The 13,327-nt window shown below is 39.2% G+C and overlaps 2 protein-coding genes across 16 annotated transcripts in view; one reads left to right on the top strand and one right to left on the bottom strand.

The window, feature by feature from the left end:
* The window catches only part of LOC125449368 (macro domain-containing protein CT2219-like), a 987,510-nt gene that overhangs the window by 689,366 nt on the left and 284,817 nt on the right, over positions 1 to 13,327 (bottom strand). The window lies entirely within an intron of this gene.
* Positions 12,680 to 13,327, top strand: part of LOC125449455 (leucine-rich repeat transmembrane protein FLRT1-like) — a 188,085-nt gene continuing 187,437 nt past the window's right edge. For 8 of the 9 annotated variants that reach the window (XR_007246924.2, XR_007246922.2, XR_007246920.2 and 5 more), the window contains exon 1: positions 12,680 to 12,926. The gene's annotated coding sequence lies outside the window, so the exon portion shown is untranslated. The remainder of the gene's footprint in view (positions 12,927 to 13,327) is intronic. The other variant, XM_048525254.2, reaches the window with a different exon arrangement.

Genomic DNA, 13,327 nt, shown 5'->3' with positions numbered 1-13,327 from the left:
CTTTACCTCCACTTTAACTCATCCATTAGAGAAATTCTCATTTCTCTCCAGGCTCGAAGATTCCAGACTTTGCTTTATCAAAATGGAAATGAATAGGTCAGAATAATCCTCAATAGTATCACAGGGAATTTCCTCAGAGATCTTTCTGTCGCCTCCTATAACTTCAGCAGAAAAGCTGGTGACGAGTATAAAATGGATTTCCATTCATCTCCTACCAAAGTTGTGGCAACCCTACAGGAAGCCTCATTGTGTACATTTTAGAGTACTGAAGTGCTTATCAGGTCTACAAGAGTAGAAACATGTATTACTGGAAATTCTGCAAGCATTCCTCGGGTACCCCACTGTAACCTGAGAGCCAATGTGGCAGAGCCCCAGAGAAATTGTCTGAACAGGTGATTTTTAGATGTTTTGGTGGTAGAGATGGGATGGTAAGGGAATAAAGAGGGGAGATTTGAGAAGATAGAGAGGAGAGGGTGTGAGGGTATTCTTTCAACAGAGATAGGGGACAGCCTTTGGAATTTCAGGTTCATTAACCATATGTCAATCATTTTAAATGAGAAAAATTGATTTGAGATTGACATTATAAGATTATACTTTGGTGTTCACTCTTCTCAGCAACAACAAGAAGCAAGGCTTGCTAACGTTCCTCCTTTAGGAATGACAAGCACTTAGTTAAGTTTCTGCCTTCATGTCACTCTGAGAAACACATCTGTAAATGGATTTGCAATCTGTCAATCTTGCTGATCATAAATGTCACCTCCAACATTTCATTGATGTTGACAGCCTTGCAATGAGGCACAAAGCTATTAAAATAAAGATTAGATGATGCACAGGCTCCACAAGGACAATCCAGAGGCGCTATTTGGGTCACAGGCCTCCGCAGTGTTCACACTTTAATTTAACCTGTGTCTCACACAAAAAATAGAACCAAAATGACAGCGATGCATTTATTCACATTCTCATTACACATGCTGTATTTTAGATAATTGTCAAGTATTGCTGCATTATAAGTCTAAAATAATAGCTTTTATCTCACTCTGCCCTCTAACAAAATGCCTTAGAGCAGAAGCTTATTTTTAGTACTTGTTAGAATCTGGAAAGAGATGCAGTTGAGACTAGAAAAGTGGACTCTGCACTCATTCTGCCTGTTGTTCCAAGTATTTGCAAAGTCTTGAGGGCAAGCCAAAGTTCCCGTTGTATAAAATATTTTATCAGCCCTCAGAATGGAATTGTAAGATCCAACTAGCATTCAGGATTACTTGGAGGTGAGTGTATCCAGTGTAAGTATAAAAAGGTCAACAATCACATTTTGTTCAGCGACTCATCATTATTACATTTGTACATTAATTTACTCTGGTTTTCAGGATCACTACAGCAACTGCTCTACGGCTTGTGTTTTCCTTCCAACTCCATTGGCTTTACCGAAGGGCTTCCCAACGGGGGATGCTCGACTTTGGAGGAGGACCAACACAAAAATACCAAAAAGCCCAGATTACACCAGACATATTCTATTCCCACCTACTGGTAACTGCATATCTGCTTCTCAGCCAAATCAGACATACTCCTCACTTCAGCAGACAAGAAGCTTCTCGAAGCTTCACTGCCAAGGGATGTTAGGAGAACGGACCTGATGCAATAGCCATCATGCTGAACAATTCCTTGGAAATGCACCAGCCATAGATAGATTCTTGGTGCTGATAACTGACAAAAGGCTTCAAATGTTTTTGTCATCTAACAAAGTTCAGTTGCAATAAGCGAGGTGATAAGAGCCATCTTTGCAGACATTGTCACACCCATCTGTTGCTGACCATAGGTAATGTTTTGATGAGTTACCTGCTGCCGGTAACAAGCAGCATGAGTCTGGCACAGGCAGTGACTGATCCTCTCCTTGCTGTGATGATATAGTTCAGGGGTGGTGCCACAGAGTAGAAACAAGACCTGTCTCTTTGTAACCGTTTCCAATTCAGTGATCACAAAATGGGGTCGAATACCAGGCATGTGGTGTGTCAATTGCCTTTCAACTCCTGCCTGCAAATTAGATTTCCTTCTTGTTCTTTCCCAACTGAACATATGCCATGCTCAACAAGCCACACAAAAATGGTGAAAACATTGCCTTCCTCCTGATGCCTGCATCTTCATATTCAGCCACATACAAAAAAGAAAAATAACTTGCATTTTAATAGCACCTTTCATCAAGGCCAGATGTCTCAGAGCATTTTACAGATTATTGATGACTTTACTCATGTGTGGTCATTGATGTTAACTGGGAAACATGGCAACCAATCTGTACACAGCAAGACCTCACAAACAGCCATGTGATATTGACCAGATCATCTGTTTTTTGGAGATATTGATTTAAGAATAAACATTGACCATGGGAACCAAGGTTTAGTCTCCGTATTCTTTAAAACAGTGGAATCTATTTAAATTCTCCAGAGAAGGCAAATGGGCCATCAAATGAACATTTTACCTGAAAAACTGTAACTACAGCAATGCAATATTTCCTCAGTACCGCACTCAAATGGCAGTCTTTCAAGCTGAACTAATGACTGCAATCTGAACCTAGTAGCTTGTAACTCAGGTGAGGGAACTACAATCAAACCACAGCTGAATAATGGAATGTCAGTGACTGCACCCACTGGGCTGATGGCTTTCCTACAGGTAATGTGCACTAGTTACTGGTGCAGGTATCAATCCTTCAGACATCTCCCATTTTCATCAATACCGGGATCACTACTGTCCAAAGGTTATGTCTTTTTTCATTCTTTCCTGGGAAATGGGCATCACTGGCAATGTTGACATTTAGTGCCCAACCCTAATTGCTCCTAAGAAAAGGTGGCAAAGACAGCCTTCTTGAACAATGACTCTATGGCCACTAGCTGTGTGGCATAGGGACACCGACAATACCATTAGATGGGGAGTTTCAGTCTTTTGAGCTAGGACACTAACAGAACAGCAATATATTTCCAAGTAGGAATGATGTACAGTTGGAGGGAACTTGTAAGTGGTGCTATTTCCATGAATCTGCTGCCCTTGTGGCATTAGAGATCAAAGGTTTAGAATGTGCAATCGAAGGAGCTTTCTGAAATAGTCTGTCTACTCTTCTCCCACCTCAACTTGTCCTATATAAGCCAGTTATGCTCATTAAGGCACTGCTGCTTCACCAGATCCTATCCTCCTGAAGCCAAACATACAACAGTCGAAGTACTCTGTGTTAGCTTTCCCTTTACCTATTCAAATTACAGGAAGGACTCCTCTGATCAAACTTGTATATAACCCACACTTGACCCTGCTGCAGGCAACAACTGCACACCTTCTAGTAGCTGTCAATGGATAACAGTGTCAGGTGGTCTTCTGACTTTCCTGCCCTGGGCTTATGAGGACAATTACAGTAACACAACAGCCACTCTCACAGATCTCAGTAACCGCATGTGGGAATAACTGAACATCTTACTATCAAGTATTATATAACCTATAACTACATCAAGGGAAGCTGTCTTCCCCCGTGCTTTGGGAGCATTTTGGAAATATGATTTTAGATTAATTTGCAAAATGGTTATTGTATTATTAAACTTATGACAAATTAGCATATTAGATTTACCTGAAACATAAAAATAACATCTTTGATTCACTGCTGCTAATTACAAACATAAGGAAAAGAATAAGCACTACACTATTCATAGTTAGTCTTAAGAAATGTAGTATGTTAGTATACATATGAAAAAAAATAGTTCTGGATTCATTATCCTGTGAAGTATCCCAATGGTACAGCCAATAAACCTGTACAAACACTTTTACTTCTAGTCACTTGGTAATAAGCTAAATGTGTGCTCACATTGTAGTTCAGGTCTTGTAAACATCACAATGAGAGAACAGTTAATAGAGACACAAGGATGGCACTTAGAGAATAGAATTAGATTTTAGATTATCTCATAACTGAGCAGACATGATAATAAAAATAACAAAGACACATACTTATGTAACATATCTAACACAAATTTATATCCAAATGCATATTGTGAAGGGAGTATTTTTAACGAAGCCATGATGAGAGAGTTACAAAAGGCAACATAAAAGGTATGCTCAAAAGAGGGGTTTTATGAAAATAAAGAAAATTAGATTAAGCTAACTAACACAAAAACGACATAAGCACATGAGGTCAGAGTTGAAGGATCAAAGAATTCAGGAGAGGATAAGTACAATATTTCAAATGAAAAGCAGACTAGATAGATCAGCAATTGAGGGATGATGGTCCATCTGAACCAGGTGTTATAAAGAATCAAACATCTGATTTTCAAGCAAACTAGAGTTTACGAAATGAGGAAAACAGAAGACTGGCAAAGAAAGAGATTCTGGAAATCAAATTCAAGAGCTAAAACCTAATATTTAATTGCAATAAGAGTGAGGTAAACATGGAGAAAAAGGAACAACTACTTAGTGAGGGAAGTCAGGATAGATCTTGGAAAAATCTGGAGAAAATCTATATGTTATGAGAGAGTTAACAGTGGTGGCAGTGCCTGAATAAGGGCAGTTATTATAATTATTAGGCATCAAAGGGAGGTTTTTAAAAAACCTCAAATCCTAATTTTTAAAACTTCCTCCTGAGTTTTCTTTGCACCATTGACTCTTTCCAGCTTCAAGAACTCCTCTAAGCCATTCTCGCCAGCCAAGACTTGCAACATATCTCCCAATCTCTTCATCTCCAGCTCAGCATCAATTTCCAGTCCCAGCAGCCATTTGTGAAGCAATTTGGCACACTTTTTTTAATGCATTAGATGTGCTGCGCTAATATCAGTGTAACTTGCAGGCACTTGTAATTAATTTTAAATGAGACATACACCCTTCATACCAAAATTAATATACAACAGCTATATGCAGCTTCCATCTTTTTCACAACTGAGATCAAATAGGTTTGTCCTTCAATTCTCTCTTCTACTTTAATGAAGGCACTAACTCATGCTGGGTACAGTCCCAGAAGTTCTGGCAATCCTCTGCTGACTTATGCCAGTGACAGTGTAGACATTGGCAGCATATCTGGCCACAGATGGTGCAAGGGCTGAGTGCAAATCTGCTCTCGACCCATGGTCACACAGGCATACATGCCAGCAGGAGTTATTGGATCGTAAAAGGAGCAAAAGCCATGACTAATTTTCACCTCCCCAGGCTGGGAACACGGAAGCTCATTGTAACATCCCTATTTCGGAGATATGAACCACAGCTGCAGCTCAAGGTGAGAGTATGAACTTGAAGCTTTCTGGCCTGCAGAATTTAAGAGCTGCACTGGATAGTGGTTCTATTCATGGAGCCGCTAGGGAGCTCTAAGGATGAATTTCAATGCTTAAGACAAAAATTCTGCCATTCCACAGAAAGATGCAGTATTGAGATATTTATAAACATTACTTGCTTGGGTCCTATAGTGGTAATCTCCACTGGAGTTTCAATTCTCAAGGGCACTGCACTGATAGCCTTATGCACAGTACTGGGGTTAGGCACTGAGAGAAAGTCAAACCATTCCCCAGGCTAAAGGGAGAAAAACGGAGCAAGACAAACATTTCCCAGTGGCCATCTGCAAGATAAAACACGGTTATACGGTTTTTTAGAAGGGCCAAAAGCTCCTTTCAGTTGATAAAAGTTAACATCAAACTGAGCTGTGCAGCACAGAAGATCCTGACTTAATTTCTGCTTGCAACCAGTGAGCTGATGCCAGGCATTTTCCACATCACTGGGCAAGAGTGAGGATTAAAATCTGTAGCTTTCATGCTCCTGATTGGTATCTGCCTGGTGGACACTGCCTGAGAACACATAAGGTCAGCTGTGATTTCTTCTTTGGTCCAGAATCCTGCTGATACTGTCCTTTCTTTCTTTCATTCATTGGACAGGAGTGTCACTAAGGCCAATGTTTATCTAGGGTTATATTTGTTTAGATTACTTTTTGAAGAATAATAACTTGGCGGGATGTCTGAAAACTGATAGCAACAGGGAACCAGCAACATCCAATCAGAGAAAGAGAAAAAAGAGGTCAAAAACCAGAAATAAAGTATTTGCTTTGATTTTTCTGTCCTCTGAATGATTTTGTATTATGTGGTCTGGAATTCAGAGCACATGCAACCCCAAGTCTATGTTAGATGGACACTTAGAACTATGTAATCAAAGTCACTTTATCATGAAAGCAAATTATTTAGATACAATCTATGCAAGGTCTGGAAGCCATCTGTGGCTTCTCTGGTGTCATGAGACCTGGACAGATTTGGCCGTTCTGGCTGCTGAATGATTAAACAGAGTTAAATGAAACTGCAGCTGCTTTGAATAGGAAACAAACATCAAAAATTATACAACTACTTCCTCTATCTTTAAGTTGGAGTAAAAGCAATGACAACTTGGATATAGCGTCATAAATCTACAGTTACAGCAATTTAACTCTTGCTAGATGATGTAAAATAGCCTGGTGTTAAATTCCTGATCCACTCATGTCTTTCAGTGTGCCTTTAAAACAAGCAGGGCCACATCTTGCTATTTGCCAAAGCTGACCCTGTTCCAGCTCACTTCAATCTGTATTTAATTTGATCTCAAACAGGGTAATTCTCTCCTGTTCGTTCTTTTATTCACAACACTTTGCTCCTTTTTTTGACTGCAGCCTTGGCTGATTGAGACGAAGAGCAATTTACTCTTAAGAGTCTGCCAGAGATATTTTATACACATCTCACTTTCTTTCAGTGTGCTCCTGATGCCAAGGTGGGAAGGGAATCATACGTGCCACAGTAAGGAAGGTAAATTAGTATGTTGAAGCTGATACAAACACTTGCAAGATGACTCCTTGAAACAGTGTGAATCATAAAACCAAAGATTAGCATCTAGACCAAAGCAGTTTTCACTCTATCTGCCAATTTAAAATATTTCTTTAATCTTCTCAACAATTTTTCTCCACAATAAAGGTCAATTTAGTTTGCATAATTCTCATTTTGTTTCCAAAATAAAAATGAATTGTCTAAAGTTGTAGGAAAGAAAGCAATGCTCAATTGTTTTCTTCTCAAAATTTTCAATTACGAACAGCCCACGTTCATTAACACTTACTGCATAAATTGCTGCATTCATTTATGCTGCAGTGTGCAAAGGATATCAACTATTGGCATAATCTTTGGATTTTAATCAACCTCACAGCCAAACAGATAAAACAAATAGGCCATAATCTTAGACAGCGACAGGTTTGAGAGGCTGAATGGTCTACTCCTGATGCTAATTCATACATTCATAAATCTCAACTGATTTTTGTGTGGTATAATATGACTTTGTGCATATTAATTAATACAGTCACCCTGGTAACACAACTTGTTACGTTATCTTATTGAGGCCTTTTGAAAAGAAGAATTAGAATTACCTGACTGCTTGCTACCAGTATAAATTTAAAATAATCAAAGCTTAAAACTCAGATTGAAATATTTACTTTAAAATTCATCATACAACTTTCACCACAACAGAATAGCCAATCAAATTTACAATTATGGGAACAGAATGCACTAAAACTGCAGCAATTCCCCAAAGGATGCGAATACCCATTTAAGTAAATAAATTACAAATAATATGTTTATCTCAACATATAACATCTTAGAACCTCTTCCCTTTACACATATTCCATTAGCCACAATTATTATGAGATTTGCAGATGTAAACCTGTCCTGTGTAATTTTTAGAGATAATGGAAACTGCAGATGCTGGAGAATCCGAGATAACAAAGTGTGGAGCTGGTTGAACATAGCAGGCCAAGCAGCATCTTAGGAGCTCCTGAGATGCTGTTTGGCCTGCTGTGTTCATCCAGCTCAACACTTTGTTATCTGTAAATTTTATATTTATTCTATGAAGGGTTGCTGCTTAAAGTTCACTTGGCATCTTTTCAGGTGTGATAGTCCATGGTTACCCTCAGGGCTTTTCCAAACAGTCACTGAACTTATATCCACAGTCATCATTTATCTCCTCTTTCAGAAAACACACGTTGGAATGAAAAGTTCAATACGTCCGAGTGTAATGCAGGCATATGATGTGTCGACATGATACAAGGTATAAAAAGTATAATAATAAAACTAGAGGCACTGATGACACATCTGTCTCCATCAGAATCTTAAGGCAGACTCCTTTTCAGTCCTCTCCCAACATTGTATGACATCATCAGATTGGTCAAAGCTTAACGCAGGCCCCAATATTAACCCTTTCGGACCCATTTTCAGATACACCATCCCCTCCCACCCACACAAGCCTTTTTTTCTTCATAGTTAACATTTGTATATTTAAGTACATATAATTTGATTTTACATTTATCACAACCTCAAGTGCCTGGCTTCACAAATTTAGGTGATTTCACAATTCTTCCAGAATGCATTCTCTTTAGGTTTAAGATTGGTAGGTGTGGCACGAAGACTGTTGACCTGAATTCTGATCTTGATATTGACTGGTCTGTAATAATTTCTCTGCTGAAGGATCTTTTCACTCATTCCTTCTAAACTTGATAGTTGGTTGAATCCTTTTCTTACGGACTCTTAATTTTCTGAATTTTCTTTCCTTGTTGACTCGAGTATTTGCTGCAAAACATAATCTTGCATCCTTTAATCTCATGAATATCCATTATGGAAGAAGGCCAACCCATGGAAACAAGTAGCTTCTTCTTTGCATTATCCTAGATTTCTGAGCCAGGTAATTTCTTCTGGACTATATCTTGAATCTGGGAATGTTAGTCTGTCTTCCATGGAGTCATAGGCAGCTCCTTTTTATTTTGTGCAACCCAATCTTCATTTTCAATCTGCTGATACACCTATGTAGCAGTATGTAAGTGCTTTACTTCAATTTGTTGAATAGGTAGGATGTTTTCATTTGCCCTCTGGGTTTCTTCCTGGTAAGTCAGATATCTTCACAACCTCTATATTGCTGTTGCAGGATTTTTGCTTATTTACCATTATTTCTGTCATTGGTACTAATACTTCTTCTATGGAAGACAAGGGATTGAAATGTTGGTTGAGAACTTGCGTTGTCTGACCATCTGACAGCAAAGTCAAATTTGCTGTATTAATTTGCTCACCATGGTGTTACGCTGTCTGAACAGCTTCTGCTAAAGATTTGAGGGTTGAACTTCTCATTTATTTCCTCTAGGTTTGCAGTTTCTCACCAACTTTGCTGGTATCTGTCAACTGAATCTTCTTCACAAGTATCAGGACTGTTTTGTAGTCCTGTCAATTCTAAGAATCATGGATTTTATGATGAGTTTTGCAAATTTCAATCTCTCACAATCTCTGACCACCGTGTTGCTGATTGGATGCTGGCTATACTCCTGTGAAAGCCTAAATGTACCTGATATATCCTTTTGAAGACTATCTTCCCAGAGGGTGGTGGAATAACTCGCCTTCAGGCACACACTTATAAGTCATCTATGGTTGTGAAACATTGCCAGTGCAGTAAGTATGTGCTCTTAGCACATTCTTAGTTATTTCTTCCCTCTTGCCAAATTTCCTGGAACTTCTTTTGGCTTGCTCACCAATGTTTCTTCACAGCAATATGAAACATTTCCTTCATGCCGCCATTCTAAACCAATCCCATCCACCTGCATATGGTCCGTATCCCTCTATTCCTGGCCTGTTTATGTGTCTGTCTGAATGCCTTGTAAACTTTGCTGATGCATCTGCTTCTACCACCTCACCTTTTTTTCCAGCTTTTCCAGGGCACCTACCACTCTCTGTATATAAGATTTTGCTCGTACATCTCCTTTGAACTCCCACCCATGTCCCCTAATATTTGGCATTTCTACCCTTCTGTCAGGTCACTTGTCAGCCTCTAGTGAAAACAATCCAAGTTTATCCAACCTCACCTTATAGCTCCTGCAATCCATTCCAGGCAATATCCTGCTAAACCTTCTTTTGTACACTCGCTAAAGCCTCTACATCCTTTCTGTAGCATGGGTACCACAGCTGCACAGAATACTGCAATGTGGTCTAACTAAAATCTTACACCAACTGGTATTTCAATCTTCCAAACTCTGGGTGCCACTGCCACTGTGCACATCTGAGCTACAAGTGCCATTAAGCATGATGATCTGTATCTGAGATGTGAGCATATAGGAAGAAGTGTGAGAAAAGAGTGGGGGGGGGGCGCAGAGTGGGAAGGAAAGAAGGCAAACTCATATTGACATCTGTCACGGCCAGCTGACGTCACTGGCCCTGTCTCTGTATGAGTGAGGGCCAGCAGAAAGCATTCGAGCCAATTACTCTGTTCTTTTTAGGTTACACCATGACTCTAGGAAGCCCAACTAATTCTTCCACAGGTTGTGCCTTGACCATTTGACAACACATTGTTCCTGGACCAGTGCACCCTTGGAAGTATTTGTACTCCTTCTGCTATTTCATGGATGCAGTTGTCATCCATGCAGGCTTAAAAGTTTGAAGGGTTGGTGGTGAGTTATGTATACATTTTCAACACTCTTATGACGTTTGTGTTGCAGAGTTGCTACTAGGGTACCTTAAATGTTGAGAATTAATCTACCTGGACCATTAAGTTTTATCTCTGTAGATATAACACCTGTTTCTTGAGCCATGATATTTGATCTGATAGGATTGTGACACTCGTACCTTTATCGAGCTGAACCTCAAACTGGGACTGTCCTACAGAACGTTCTACTCTAAGGACTCAGTCACTGCCAAGTGTCTCTTATTTTTGAAGCTCTTCCTAATTCACAATGCTCTCCTGTTCTCCTTACCAGGTCTGAATTCAATGTTCTAGTCTGGAATGCTGTCTCTGCTTTGTTTCTTCTACAAGTTATGTTGCTTTTTTTTATTCAACTTCCTACAGCTACTGTTTGACTGTCTTTTGTACCATAAAAGTGATAAAGTATTTAAAGTGAACTCACTTGCCTTCTGAATTTTATTATAGCATTGTGACTTTGTGGTAATTAAGCAATAACTGACACTGCTAATCACCATGTTGAGTGTGATGTGATGTGGTGCAGAACCAATAACTACCAGATAATAGTTGGGTTGAGATAACCAAGTGTGCAGCTGGATGAACACAGCAGGCCAAGCAGCATCTTAGGACCACAAAAGCTGCTAATCGTCCATGCTTGATAACACAATCAATCAATCCGTTCAGGGTTAGGGTTAGGACACACATTTGAAGCAGATTGGACTTGAATATTAGTCTCCTGGCTCAGAGAGAGGAACTCTATGACTGCACCACTCTATTTATTTACTCTATTTTCCTTTCTGTACTGAGTCTAAGGGCCTATTTAGTTAGTAACGGTAGAAGAAATACCAATGACTCTTTAACAACAAGAGGCACCTACCTTAACAAGATGCAGTTTCTTGCAGCATAGCAATAGGACATTACAACGGTCATTTAGATGTAACAACTAAGATTATTAGATGGTATCATCTGTTTCCGTCGGGATCTTAGCTAGATTCCTCTTTTCTCCACCCTACATTGTATTACATCATCAGATTGGGTGGAGCCTTATGGTGTCTCGTTCATTAACTATTTCAGAATCATTCGGCACAACATTGTGGGCTGAAGGGTCTGTTCTGTGCTGTACTGTTCTATGTTCTATTACTTTGTACCACACACATTTACAACTTTGTATATATACACACACACACGCACACACACACACACACACACACACACACACACACACACACACGGGGGTGTCACAGCAAACTCAACAATGTTATTAGTTTGATTTCTGAAGATCAAATATTTTCAAAGTTTAGTCCCAAGTGCTTTGGGGAGCCTAATTCTTGTGGAAAGTGAAGGTTAAACTTTGTTGAAATTCTGACTTCTTGCCATGTGAGGAAGATCAGAACTTGTTATATTTAAATGTGTGTGAGAGCAGCACTGAAAACTAATATTTTGTCACTCGTCAATTCTAAGCTTAGTACTGCAGATGTCACCTGACTTCTTTTATTAAGTAAGTAACACTTTGTAGAGATTATTTGCACAAGTGTGTAATCTGCATCAGAATGCAGAGAATATTTACACAATGAGATACTTTTATTCATTCAGTCTAACCACGCAGCAGCATCAAAGGAATAACTCCATGAAACCTCATCTTACAATAAAATATACAATAATTTCAAAATGCTCCCTTTCTTAGTCATGGAACTGTTTACCAGCCTAGAACAGCAGCAAAATACAGTAAAATCATTAGGCGTTTGTACAACACACTGAACATCTGTATCAGATTGATAATTCCACCCAATGCAGAGATTCCCGGGTCTGATGGCAGTTCCAAGAACAATGAACACTATGCCTAGATACTCAGAATCTTCAAGTGTTTAAAAAAAAATCTAGCATTATCCTGGTTTATACAATGAGAAATTGAAAGACTTTAAAAATAAAATCAGCAAGCTCTCACAAGTTGCAGCAGGCAACCAGCTACATATTTCACCTGTTTTTCCAATCTCTTGTCTCAACTCATTTTAGCCGTCAGGCTTGTTGTGTTTAAATGACACACGTGACTGACTTACAGTATTCTGTATGGAATAATCCACTTAGGAAGGTTAGCTTTGTTTCCCCTCAAGATAGCTGGAAATGCAAGATCCCAAACACATCCTCAGCTGCCTGTCAAATCAGGAAGCCCAACCTACTGGTGATCTCATCAGAATTTTCAGCAAGCGTGTCTCCATGCAGGAGCCCTCAGTCTCCAGTTGAGCTCTTGCAGTGGGTAGTAGCTGGCTTCTCTGAGACATCTATGGAGCTTTCAGACTCAACTTGTTTTTATTTTGCTCGCTGCATGAATGACTGATGGTTTTGTACCTTGCTCATGCTGTCTGACTTCAGGTGGGCTGTCTTATACTCATTCTTTCTCTCTTTACCCCCTCACTCACTGGAATATCTCTTACATTTTATGGGTGCTTGACCTGAATAACAGTACCTGAAGATGAGTAAACCTTGAACAGGTAAGCAGGTGCTTAGCTTACGTGTTTTACTTAAGAGTTTTTTTTGCTACCTTATGAATTACAGCAAATTCCTATATTATCTGATCTCAACTTACATTATTAAATGCAGGGCAATCAATTTGAATAAAAGGCCTCTATCCAGAATAGTGACAAAGTTTTCTACACTTGTTAACAGATTCAGTCAGCGCTGGTGATCCTAAACACAAGTAATTGCAGAGCTTTACTTAACCCCATGAGAGCTGAAAGATCTGAACCGCACTCAAAACAGGGAATTGTTCCTGTGTGCCTACATATAAAATTTGATGACGAATTTTAATATATTGAAAAATGATTGTGATAAAGTCACATGTAAAGAAGATGCAAAAAGGGACAGAGAGATTAATTTGTAATAGTTTTGAAAT

Source organism: Stegostoma tigrinum, chromosome 42, assembly GCF_030684315.1.
Source record: "Stegostoma tigrinum isolate sSteTig4 chromosome 42, sSteTig4.hap1, whole genome shotgun sequence".
NCBI lineage: Eukaryota > Metazoa > Chordata > Chondrichthyes > Orectolobiformes > Stegostomatidae > Stegostoma > Stegostoma tigrinum.
Note: the sequence above shows the minus strand (reverse complement) of the source record. Positions and strands in the feature narration are given on the sequence as shown.